The sequence below is a fragment of the Phycodurus eques genome, chromosome 2, assembly GCF_024500275.1.
Source record: "Phycodurus eques isolate BA_2022a chromosome 2, UOR_Pequ_1.1, whole genome shotgun sequence".
Lineage (NCBI taxonomy): Eukaryota > Metazoa > Chordata > Actinopteri > Syngnathiformes > Syngnathidae > Phycodurus > Phycodurus eques.
The window spans coordinates 44,242,470-44,255,712 of NC_084526.1; the positions used below are offsets into that span (position 1 = coordinate 44,242,470).

A 13,243-nucleotide genomic window follows, 5' to 3' on the forward strand; every position below is an offset into this window, starting at 1 on the left:
AGATGATCGTGGACTTCAGGAGGCATCCTTCGCCACGGCTGCCCCTCACGTTGTCCGGCTGCCTTGTGTCAACCGTCGAGACCTTCAAGTTCCTGGGAATTACAATCTCTCAGGACCTGAAGTGGGCGACCGACATCAACTCTGTCCTCAAAAAGGTCCAGCGGAGGATGTACTTCCTGCGGCTTCTGAGAAAGCACAGGCCTGCCACCGGAGCTCCTGAGACAGTTCTACACAGCGGTCATCGAATCGGTCCTGTGTTCTTCCATCACAGTCTGGTTTGGTGCCGCTACAAAAAAGGACAAACTCCGACTGCAACGGACAATCAAAACTGCTGAAAGGATTGTTGGTACCCCCCTACCCACCATTGAGGACTTGCACGCTGCCAGAACTAAGACAAGGGTGTGCAAAATCCTCTCGGACCCTCCGCACCCCGGTCACCAGCGGCTCCAACTACCGGAGAGAAATTCCTTCTGTGTTTTGGACATACTTGGCAAATAATGATGATTCTCATACTGATTCTGAAAGTAGGTGAACATACCTCAAGCAAGCCTTAAACGAACGTCCTCTCCTGTCCTGAGCACCGGTGAGCACCAACACACGTTTTCCCCCCCATTTTGTTTTAATAATAGTCGACGCGATCCACTCTTGTTGTCGTCGCCACGGTAACGAGTGTATCCGGTCGCATTTGAGTTGACAAGATAAAGCCCAATGATCGTAAAAAACGGGATGCGGTGGTATCGGAATACAAGATTTCATTACAGTAGTCTGATAGTGTAATCGTGAAAGAGCAAATGTGTCTTGTCGTCTGATCCTGGCATTACGTGTTGTCTGTCTCCGACGTGTTGTCTGTCCCACAGCGCCGACGTATTATTATTTTTTGACCGTCAGATATTTACAGGCCAGGCGGCTCGGTGGACAACTGGTTAGAGTTGCCCTCACAGTTCTGTGGACCCGGGTTCAATCCCCGGCCCCGCCTGTGTGAAGTTTGCATGTCCCCCCCGTGCCTGCGTGGCTTTTCTCCGGGCACTCCGGTTTCCTCCCACATCCCAAAAAAAACATGCATGGGAGGTTGATTGACAACTCTAAATTGCCCCTAGGTGTGAATGTGAGTGTGAATGGTTGTTTGTTTATATGTGCTGTGCGATTGGCTGGCAACCAGTTCAGGGTGTACCCCGCCTCCTGCCCGATGACTGCTGGGATAGGCTCTAGCACGCCCGCGATCCGCGTGCGGAGAAGCGGCTCAGAAAATGGATGGATGGATATTTTCAGTACTACGTCAAAAGACTAGGCTAAAAATAAAAATAAACTAGCTCTTGGATTCAAATATATTGTGGATGCGGCGGCGGGAGTTAATGTCTTTTGCAGTTTGGTTTGGCGAATTATGTCAAAGCCGATCAGCATAAAATGCTAAATATCGTCCGATACCGATCTGCCCGATAAAATCGGTGTAAAGTCTAATTAAAACAAGCTAGGTTGTGTGCTAGTATGATATATATACAACCCCAATTCCAATGAAGTTGGGACGTTGTGTTAAACAGAACATAGGATCTCTCATGTGCAATCTTAGATTTCCTTGTGACTCACAGGAAAAACTGAAGTTCCACATCGTCATACTGATTGGGATTTCTAACAAAAGAAACAAATATGACGATCAAAACAATACATCTCCCCATTATGCTTCACAGCCATAATTGAATTAGCTGTAAGAAACATGGTATTGACTTTGTACTTTCTTTGCAAGCTGCAATTAGTTCAGAAGGTTTTTAGGGACTATCTGGTAAACAATTGTAGAATTTGTGTTGATCTCGGTAATAGGTGTAACCTGTTTGAAAGTGCAAGTCATAGCCTCACGTCAAGTCTTCATCTTGTCCCTCTGGGCGAGATGATGCAGTGCTGAACAATCACGATCCTGTAGCAGCCCAATCAAACAGGCTTTGGGCAGTGTGGGTTTTGTCTTCTACTTAGTTGTTTCTCCGACTGCATACCGATTGTTTTTGGGCCACAGTGCTTTTTCAGTCATCAACTTGTAACCTTGTTTGAAAAGGTTGCAGGTCACCGTCAAACACCAAAAACAAACTTGAGAATGTGTCAAGGACACATTCAACAGCGCAACAAATGTAAGATCAAGGTTTCTGAATCAACAAGACCCTTTAGTTATGAAAGGTCCATGTCAAACTCCAGATCAGCGTTTTTCATCTGCCAAACCCAGTGACAAAAAATTAACAATTAAAAATTAGGAGCTAAGAAAAGCCTTGATTAAAGCAAAAAAATATATTCAACGATCAAAATAACTACAGAGAATATTTTTTTTCATTCTATTAATTTCTATATGAAATAAGATTTTAGAATGTTCTCCTGCAGGTAAACATGACCCTTGTGTAGACAGCAGGAATGAGTCTGATGATTGAACATTGTCCGCAGGCTACATGTAAGACTTAGGCTCATGTTTAACACTGAACTCTGTGGCACCTTTACCTCACAAGTGTTGTTTCCAAGACAACACTCAGAAAACACACACAAACACAAGCACAAGGCCAGCTAAGCACAAAACATAAACGGCTATCTACAACCCCAATTCCAATGAAGTTGGGATGTTGTGTTAAACATAAATAAAAACAGAATATAATTATTTGCAAATCATGGTCAACCTATAATTAATTGAATACAAAGACAAGATATTTAATGTTCACACTGATAAACCTTATTGTTTTTAGCAAATAATCATGAACTTAGAATTTGATGGCTGCAACACGTTCCAAAAAAGCTGGCACAGGGTCATGTTTGCCACTGTGTTACATCACCTTTTCTTTTAACAAAATTTAATAAACGTTTGGGAACTGAGGACACTAATTGTTGAAGCTTTGTAGGTGGAATTCTTTCCCATTCTTGCTTGACGTACAGCTTCAGCCGTTCAACAGTCCGGGGTCTTCGTTGTCGTATTTTACGCTTCATAATGCGCCACACATTTTCAATGGGAGACCGGTCTGGACCGCAGGCAGGCCAGTCTAGTAGCCCGCACTCTTTTACTACAAAGCCACGCTGTTGTAACACGTGCAGAATGTGGTTTGGCATTGTCTAGCTGAAATAAGCAGGGGCGTCCATGAAGAAGATGTTGCTTGGATGGCAGCATATATTTGTCCAAAACCTGTATGTACCTTTCAGCATTAATGGTGCCTTCACAGACGTGTAAGTTACCCATGCCATTGGCACTAACACAGCCCCATACCATCACAGATGCTGGCTTTTGAACTTTGAGTCCATAACAGTCCAGATGGTTCTTTTCCTCTTTAGGCCCGGAGGACACGACGTCCACAATTTCCAAAAATAATTTGAAATGTGGACTCGTCGGACCACAGAACACGTTTCCATTTTGCATCAGTCAATCTTAGATGAGCTCAAGCCCAGAGAAGCCGGCGGTGTTTCTGGGTGTTGTTGATAAATGGCTTTTGCTTTGCATAGTAGAGTTTTAAATTGCACTTACAGATGCAGCGCCGAACTGTATTTACTGACATTGGTTTTCTGAAGTGTTCCTGAGCCCATGTGGCGATATCCTTTACACATTGATGTCGGTTTTTGATTCAATGCCGCCCGAGGGATCGAAGGTCACGGGCATTCGATGTGGGTTTTCGGCCTTGCCGCTTACATGCAGTGATTTCTCCAGATTCTCTGAACCTTTTGATGATATTATGGACCGTAGATGATGAAATCTCTAAATTCCTTGCAATTGTATGTTGAGGAACATTGTCCTTACACGGTTCGACTATTTTCTCACGCACGTGTTCACAAAGAGGTGAACCTCGCCCCATCTTTGCTTGTGAATGACTGAGCAATTCAGGGAAGCTCCTTTTCTACCCGATCATGGCACCCACCTGTTCCCAATGAGCCTGTTCACCTGTGGGATGTTCCAAACATGTATTTAATGAGCATTCCGCAGCTTTCTCAGTCTTTTTTGCCACCTGTCCCAGCTTTTTTGGAACATGTTACAGCCATAAAATTCTAAGTTTATGATTATTTGGTAAAAACAATCAAATTTATCAGTTTGAACATTAACTATCTTGTCTTTGTAGTGTATTCAATTAAATATAGGTTGAACATGATTTGAAAATCATTGTAGTCTGTTTTTATTTATGTTTAACACAACATCCCAACTTCATTGGAATTGGGGTTGTAGTTCAATTGGAGAATACTGTATGTGGCACATGCACATTACCATACCTCCTTGGAATTATTTTACCCCAATGCATAGCACAAAATGTTTATTATTAGAAAATAAATGATTTAACAATAAATTGAGTCTAATAAGGAGAAAAACTCAAGTGGTTTTTGTGGTTCTTGATTTTAGTGCTCTAGCTATCGAATATTTTAAGAATCAAGCATTCCATCGATTAATGGGATCAAAATAGACTTTGCATTATCAAACACAATAACGTGCATGTGAGGTGCAGTTATTTCTGTCCACTTGGGGTCGCCATCCTCTCATTCTACTGTAGTATCTGTGATTTTGAATGTTTATGGGTTTACAAGGCAGGGCCTGGTCTGGTGAGTGATGTGACCGTCGCTGAATAAGACTTTAGAGTTGGCTCGCTGCTAATTGCCTAACCCATTAGCCTGTCTGCATGTTGAGTTACTCGGCTTGAGTTATGGCCATCGGCTGCTCGTGTATGAATATGAATATCACGGATTTCTTTTCTTACCGTTTGTTCAATAAAGCTAACAAAAGTGCACAGGCTGTTGTGTCTATCCTTAACCACTTACAATTTGTTCTAACTCGCGATAGAGGGCTATGTTAAATAAGTTCATATAAACATGTTACCTTCTGTTGATGATAGTGGAATTGCTGTTGTGGTTCACATTGCACTTTATCTTCCTCGTAAAATGTGAAATGATCCCGAACTTTCTAAAATTTCTACATGGAATGGTGCATGCGACTGCAGTAACATTAGCCAGTGTGGAAAATGATTCCTGGGACGCTTCGAGGCAGACATTTTGCTTTGACCTTTTTTGTAGTCGAGTTATTGGAGTTAAGTCGATTAATCGTTGCGGCCCAACGTGATCAGGTTCTTTGATTTCCAGTGACTTCGACATGCCCATCCCGTTACATTTAAAGCGACCAACGAGATTTGATCTTTATATCAGCGCACGGTGTGATGTAAATGTACTGACCTCCATCGAAAGACATGGCTCATCCATAACAGACGAGGATTTGAGCTGGCGCCTATCATCATCACTTGCCTGAAAAGATTAGAAACACATTTTTGCGCGCACGAGTTGTAAACGCTTTTTCTTGGTGCATTCCTCATCTGTGGTTATTTAGTTTGCTGGGGGCCGGTTGTGACCACAAAATGCTTTTCGTGCTCAACTCCATGCACTGTTTTCACCAGATGTGTTTCTTGTTTGTAAATGACTCATTTTCTTTTTCATGGAGCACAGACAATCTGCAACTAATAATGGCTGACATACCAGGACAGAATACAGCCAAAAATGCAAATTGCTGAGTGGGTCCGTTAAAACACTATGCTGCATCTTCATAAAGCTTCAAAGATGGAATTCATGCCATTTGGCATTCAACCAAATATTTTCACAAACGACCAAATTGTAGAAGGGCAGATTTTACGGAAGAAAACCCGTTTGATCCTTGGACGCGCTGGGAAATAATGACAAAACCACATTCAGCCAGTTAGACAACTCTTTAATACTCATGGACATATAGTTTTATTTGAAAAACTGGGAGTATGCACATCATTTCTACAATCTTTAACTGATGACCATACAATTTTGGTAAACAAATTCCTTAGCATTTAACGCATGCTCTCTCTCTCTGTGCCCTCCAGATTATACTCTCTCTCGATTTAGGCAAAACAGGAAGAAAACGCATTGCTGGGTCACCGTACTGAAATAGATAACACAATAAATTAACACACTGACAAGGATACAAAAACAATGTGCGAGATCTGGAAACACTAAACTAATAGGTTTAGCTAAACCTGTTTCTATATTTAAACGTGACGCAACGGCCACAGGATACATGAAAGATTATTCTCGGAGAGGAGAGCCGACATGGTTTATCACCTAGAGTTACAAAAAGGCCAGTGCTGGAACGTTAAAGTTGGACAAAGTCAGTCCAAACCCAAAATTAATTCAATAAATTTTTTGTAGGGACGCACCGATATCGCTACAATATGACGCACCGATATTACCGAGTGCAAATCATGGTCTCCAAAATGGATGACGAACTCCGGCGCGCCGGTCGCGACAAAGCCACCGCCCTGTGAGTTGCTTTCCGGCAAGCACCGAGTTTCTTGAGCACTACGCTTTTGATATTCTCAACAAGCAGTCTTGCATTCCTTTTAACTCACTTTATTTTGTAGTTAACGCACAGAGGTAACATCCAAATTCACGCTTGAATATCCACCAGACTCGACAGTCTTCTTTGTCTCTTATGTACTGAATGTACTCATTTTACATAGTGCCCCCTAGTGTTCAGAGTGAGACACCACAACTGAAATATCTTGTGTTACAGGCTACATTTAAGTGAAATTTGTGGCAAGATTGTTGTCGAAATGTACAGATGGATGTTAAAATGTCAGTACTGACAATTTGTTACTCTAACGAGTGTTGTACAGTGGCACCTTGAGATAAGAGTAACCCAAAGTACAAGTTTTTGTTGATACAAGCCGTCAATAAGACTATTTTTTGTTTGAGTTGCTTTCTTTTGAGTTCAAGCGCAAACCTGAGATAAAACCGTTTTGTGGTGGCAGTAAACTCATTTCAACTCACTTCACAATAAGTAGCAGTTTGGCAAATAGTGAACATTTCATCAAATTATTGGTTTTAAACGGTTTAATGCCACTCACAGTTGAACTCTACTGTCAAACTAACATAAAACAAAGAGAATTACACGTCGTGTAACAAGCAAACTACATTGGCTTTAGATCGGCCCGCTAGCTTAATGCTAGCATAAATGGAAAATGCCATTGATATCAAAATGGTTAGCATGGATAGTCGCGATTTGACAGTCCTTTAACGAAGAGGTATTTGAACACAAATGGTTCAACAACACAAGGAGACAGATAATAACATATTCTTTATCCTCTACAAAAAATGATTAATATTACAGCAAACACTGAGCAGTAGTAGAGGTGAAGAAGAAGTCTATTCTTTCTTTGTGTCTGTATGATTGTATAATACAGTACTGCGTCCAGGTAACTGAGGCGGGCACACCAGTAGGAGCAGCATACATAATTGGATGCAGCATTAAATTATGATTCACAAACAGTTTAATACTTTACTCTATTTAATTATGTAATTACTGTTTTTATAAAGTACAATATTACAGAGTACAATGATTCCTTATTAAAAACAAAAATCTGTTTTTTGGGGGGGCTAGAACGGATTAAAACCATTTCTATTCATTTCAACGGGGAAAGATAATTAGAGATACAAATATTTGGAGTTATTTTGAGCATGATCATGCAACGAATGAAACTCATCTCAAGGCACCACTGTATTTGAGTGAAACTTATGCCATGATGAGACATTTGTGTTTTTGAACAATATTCGAGTCAAATAAAACATTTTCATCTCAATTGTGAGACATAATGGCATCATCTATCAGTACTCAATATTGGCGAGTACTCAAATGTATAATTAAAAAAAAAAAAAAAAAAGAGGTATCAGTACAACCCAACTATTTTCATACATATACTGTCTTTTTTTTCTATTTTGGAGTTTGATATGATGGTCTCTATAGAACATTCAACTAAGTCAGTCGCCAAGGATTAACTCACAAGCAGACCTCAACATGCTTTCTGGCTTAGATTGGAAGACCCTGGACGCTCCTCACCTCACCCACTCACAACTCGTGTATTTGTGTTGAAATAGCCGCCTCACTTGACCTCAATTGCCTTATAAATCCCACTGCATAAACAAGGGCCGTAGTATCTCTTTGACCACATTTACACAGAGGCAGCAATTCAACTGCAGTTATAATAATCGAGGGTAATCTTTTATATCAGCGATTGAAGCCTCTATTCAGGCAAAACGGTGTTAGTGTTAACAATTAGGCTCATCTAGTGAGATGACTGCTCTCTTGGCCTGGATGACTGACCCACATTATGCAACTAGTTGGCCTCAACACCTGGTGTTCTTCTCTACATCACTTAGCTCTTGAACCTAATATTTCAGGTTGCGATCGCTGACATTCCCCAAACTCAAAACACTTGGCGCATCAGACAAGGGGGGGTGAGCAACAGAGCCACAGACAAGGGTCGGCGGTAGGAAAAAAAACAACAAAAAAACGTGGTTCTGTTAACAATCACAGAGCTTCCAGACCAACAAAAGTGTTCATAAAAACATCCAAGATTTAAATGCTTCAGGCAGCATGTATACCTCCACTGTGTGGAAACTGCATGGTTGGGCTATACTGTCATTGACCAGCTTTTGAGTCACTCTTCAAAGCAATCATTAGGCACTCTAAATGTCAGTCATTTTACGCATCACAATCATGATGTCGCAGTGGGGCAAATAATATTTTTGTCAGCCACCAATTGAGCAAGTTCTCCCACTTAAAAAGATGAGAGGCCTGCAATTTTCATCATAGGTATACCTGGGAGGAGGGGAAATAAATCCAGAAAACCACATTGTCTGATTGAAAAATGTATTAGCAAATTATGATGGAAAATAAGTATTTGTTCAATAACAAAAGTTCATCTCAATACTTTGTTATATACCTTTTGTTGGCCCCATTAATTCTTTCGTTTCCACAGATCAGTCGTCCTGGTCCCTTTGCAGAAAAACAGCCCCAAAGCATGATGTTTACACCTCCATGCTTCACAGTAGGTATGGTGTTCTTTAGATGCAACTCAGCATTCTTTCTCCTCCAAACAAGACAAGTTGACTTTTTACCAAAAAGTTATATTTTGGTTTCATCTGACCATATGACATTCTCCGAATCCTCTACTGGATCATTCAAATGCTCTCTCGCAAACTTCAGACGGGCCTGGACATATACTGGCTTAAGCAGAGGGACACGTCTGGCACTGCAGGATTTGAGTCCCTGGTGGCGTAGTGTGTTAATGATGGTAGCCTTTGTTACTTTGGTCCCAGCTCTCTGCAGGTCATTCACTAGGTCCCCCCATGTGGTTCTGGGATTTTTGCTCACCGTTCTTGTGTTCATTTTGAGCCCATGGGGTGTGAGATCTTGCGTGGAGCCCCAGATCGACGGAGATTATCAGTGGTCTTGTATGTCTTCCAGTCTCTAATAATTGCTTCCACAGTTGATTTCCTCACACCAAGCTGCTTACCTATTGCAGATTCAGTCTTCCCATCCTGGTACAGGTCTACAATTCTGTTTCTGGTGTCCTTTGACAGCTCTTTGGTTTTAGCCATAGTGGAGTTTGGAGTGTTGACTGAGGTTGTGGACAGGTGTCTTTTATACTGATAATGAGTTCAAAGAGGTGCCATTAATACAGGTAATGAGTGGAGGACAGAGGAGCCTCTTATAGAAGAAGTTACAGGCCTGTGAGAGCCAGAAATCTTGCTTGTTTGTAGGTGACCAAATAGATATTTCCCACCATAATTTGCTAATAAATTCTTTAAAAATCAGACATGATTTTCTGTTTTGTTTTTTTTTCCCCCTCATTTTGTCTCTCAGAGATGAGGTACACCTACGATGAAAATTACAGGCCTCTCTCATCTTTTTAAGTGGGAGACCTTGCACAATTGGTGGCGGATTAAATACTTTTTTGCCCCACTGTAGTGCACATACGTGCCAGTCAATACAACTGTAGCATCCTGATTTGCAGTGGAAGTGGGAAAACAACACCACTCTGACAAGCTACACTGTCGCTGAAGACGGATTTAGACAGGAAGCAATTTTTTGGGACTAATGGTCAAGAGGTTGCTGAGCAACGTAAAATACATATCTTGGAAAATCTTTAGAGGTTTATTTTTTTCTTACCAGAATGCCAAGGTGTCTTATCTCTACTTATTACCCTTGTTATTTACCCTTTTTGCAATTTCCTGGAAAAGGAAATGTAGCTGTTCATTTTTTTGTAGGGCCAAACGAATAGAAAGATTTGGCAAAAATGCATCTTCTTAAGTAGTCTGTCTTTTTCAATGTTTATTTTGAAGGTAGGATCTGCAAGGTTTCAAAATGATAGCATGATTCGAATCCAGACTCATCGAATTAGACTCCGACTCCCCGCCCACGCCACCTCACGATATCTGCACAAATAAACGCCTCCAGCTCACTCAACAAAAAAGAACCAGGAAAACAGCGGCTTGTTGCGATCGCCTGGCCGACTCAAAGTGCTCTTCGGTCAGGCCGGCAAGCGCGACGACACGCTGGACGAACGAGGAAGGGACCTGCGGCCCGCTTGCCTGCGCCCACCTCATTCAGATTGCGCCGCTGGCGCCAAAGTTGCACAACATGTTGCTGGTATGATGTTGTATTTTTTGAGAATGTACAATCAATTAAAAATATAAAAGAGGTGATCAACTTACCCGACGATTTGGTGAAAATGGTGACGTGACGTACACAGTATTTTTCCAAGCCCATGCAGCCACTGCGTAAAGGACACCACCCACCGCTATAGATGTTTACTCTTGATTTGAAGTAGAAAGGGGTCCAATTCCTTCCTTTTTAACTTTTGTTGCTAACCGCAGTTAAATAATCTGGCCAAGAAACTACAGTCTCCTTTTGTGCGAGGCTGCTGCGGCTCCCCACTAGGTGGACGTGAGCAAATGACTGACATCTCTTCGGTCACGCCTCCTGTCTCTACACCCGTTCATTGGCTAGTTCTTCTTGCACCCGATAGATTTTAAAATAATTCAAATTAAACAGACATGCAAACACCAGGCACCAGGAAACACTAGGTCGCAGTTCGATGATCGACTTTGTGGTCGTGTAATCGGACTTGCGGCCGCATGTCTTGGACACTTGGGTGAAGAGAGAGGCGGAGCTGTCAACGGATCACCACCTGGTGGTGAGTTGGCTCCGATGGTGGGGGAAGATGCCGGTCCGACGTGGCAGGCCCAAACGTATTGTGAGGGTCTGCTGGGAACGTCTGGCAGAATCCCCTGTCAGAAGGAGTTTCAACTCTCACCTCCGACAGAACTTTGCTCATGTTCCGGGGGAGGCGGGGGACATCGAGTCCGAGTGGACCGTGTTCCACGCCTCCATTGCTGTGGCGGCCGACCGGAGCTGTGGCCGTAAGGTGGTCGGTGCCTGTCATGGCGGCAATCCCCGAACCCATGGGTTGACACCAACGGTGAGGGATGCCGTCAAGCTGAAGAAGGAGTCCTATCGGGCCTTTTTGGCCTGTGGGACTCCTGAGGCAGCCGATGGGTACCGGCTGGCCAAGCGGAATGCAGCTCTGGTGGGCGCAGAAGCAAAAACTCGGGTATGGGAGGAGTTTGGTGAGGCTATGGAGAAAGACTTCCGGACAGCTTTGAGGAAATTCTGGTACACCATCCGGCGTCTCAGGAGAGGAAGCAGTGCACCACCAACACTGTGTATAGTGGGGATGGGGCGCTGCTGACCTCGACTCGGGACGTTGTGAGTCGGTGGGGAGAATACTTCGAGGACCTCCTCAATTCCACCGACACGCCTTCCCATGAGGAAGCAGAGTGTGGGTTCTCTGATGCAGGCTCTCCTATCTCTGGGTTTGAGGTCACCGAGGTAGTTAAAAAGCTCCTCGGTTGAAAGGCCCCGGGGGTGGATGAGATTTGCCCGGAGTTTGTAAAGGCTCTGGATGTTGTGGCGCTGTCCTGGTTGACACGCCTCTGCAACATCGCGTGGACATCGGGGACAGTGCCTCTGGATTGGCAGACTGGGGTGGTGGTCCCCCTTTTTAAGAAGGGGGACTGGAGGGTGTGTGTGTGTGTGTGTTCCGGAGGGTGTGTGTTTTCCAACTCCCAGGTAAGGTCTATTCAAGGGTGCTGGAGAGGAGGGTCCGTCGGGAAGTCGAATCTCAGATTCAGGAGGAGCAGTGTGGTTTTCGTCCTGGCCGTGGAACAGTGGACCAGCTCTACACCCTCGGCAGGGTCCTCGAGGGTGCGTGGGAGTTCGCCCAACCAGTCTACATGTTTTTTGTGGACTTGGAGAAGGCGGTCGACAGTGTCCCTCGGGAAGTCCTGTGGAGGGTGTTTCGGGAGTATGGGGTACCGAACCCCCTGATACGGGCTGATTTTGTCCCTGTACAACCGGAGTCAGAGTTTGGTCCGCATATCCGGCAGTAAGTCGGACACGTTTCCGGTGAGGGTTGGACTCCGCCAAGGCTGTCCTTTGTCACCGATTCTGTTCATAACTTTTATGGACAGAATTTCTAGGCGCAGACGAGGCGTAGAGGGGGTCCGGTTTGGTGGCCTCTGTATTGCATCTCTGCTTTTTGCAGATGATGTGGTTCTGTTGGCTTCATCAAGCCGTGACCTCCAACTCTCACTGGAGCAGTTCGCAGCCGAGTGTGAAGCGGCTGGGATGAGAATCGGCACCTCCAAAACTGAGACCGTGGTCCTCAGTCGGAAAAGGGTGGCGTGCCCTCTCCGGGTCGGGGATGAGATCCTGCCCCAAGTGGAGGAGTTCAAGTATCTTGGGGTCTTGTTCACAAGTGAGGGAAGAATGGAACGGGAGATCGACAGTCGTATCGGTGCGGCGTCTGCAGTGATGCGGACTTTGTATCGAGCCGTTGTGGTAAAGAAGGAGCTAAGCCGAAAGGCGAAGCTCTCGATTTACCGGTCGATCTACGTTCCTACCCTCACCTATGGTCACGAGCTGCGGGTCGTGACCGAAAGAACGAGATCCCGGATACGAGCGGCCGTAATGAGTTTCCTCTGCAGGGTGTCCGGGCTCTCCCTCAGAGATAGGGTGAGAAGCTCGGTCGTCCGGGAGGATCTCAGAGTAGAGTTGCTGCTCCTCCACATCGAGAGGAGCCAGATGAGGTGGCTGGGGCAACTGATTTGGACGCCACCCGGATGCCTCCCCAGTGAGGTGTTCCGGGCACGTCCCACCGGGAGGAGACTCCGGGGACGACCCAGGACACGCTGGACAGACAACGTCCTTCGGCTGGCCTGGGAACGCCTCGGGATCCCCCCGGAAGAGCTGGATGAAGTGTCTGGGGAGAGGGAAGTCTGGGCGTCCCTGCTAAAGCTACTGCCCCCGCGACCCGACCCGGATAAGCGGTAGAAAATGGATGGATGGATGGATGCAAACATCAAAGGCATGAAAAAGGTGACATAAAAAAAA

At 44.4% G+C, this 13,243-nt stretch overlaps 1 protein-coding gene across 1 annotated transcript in view; it reads right to left on the reverse strand.

Annotated features, from left to right (window-relative positions):
* Positions 1-13,243, reverse strand: part of sbf2 (SET binding factor 2) — a 119,255-nt gene that overhangs the window by 89,563 nt on the left and 16,449 nt on the right.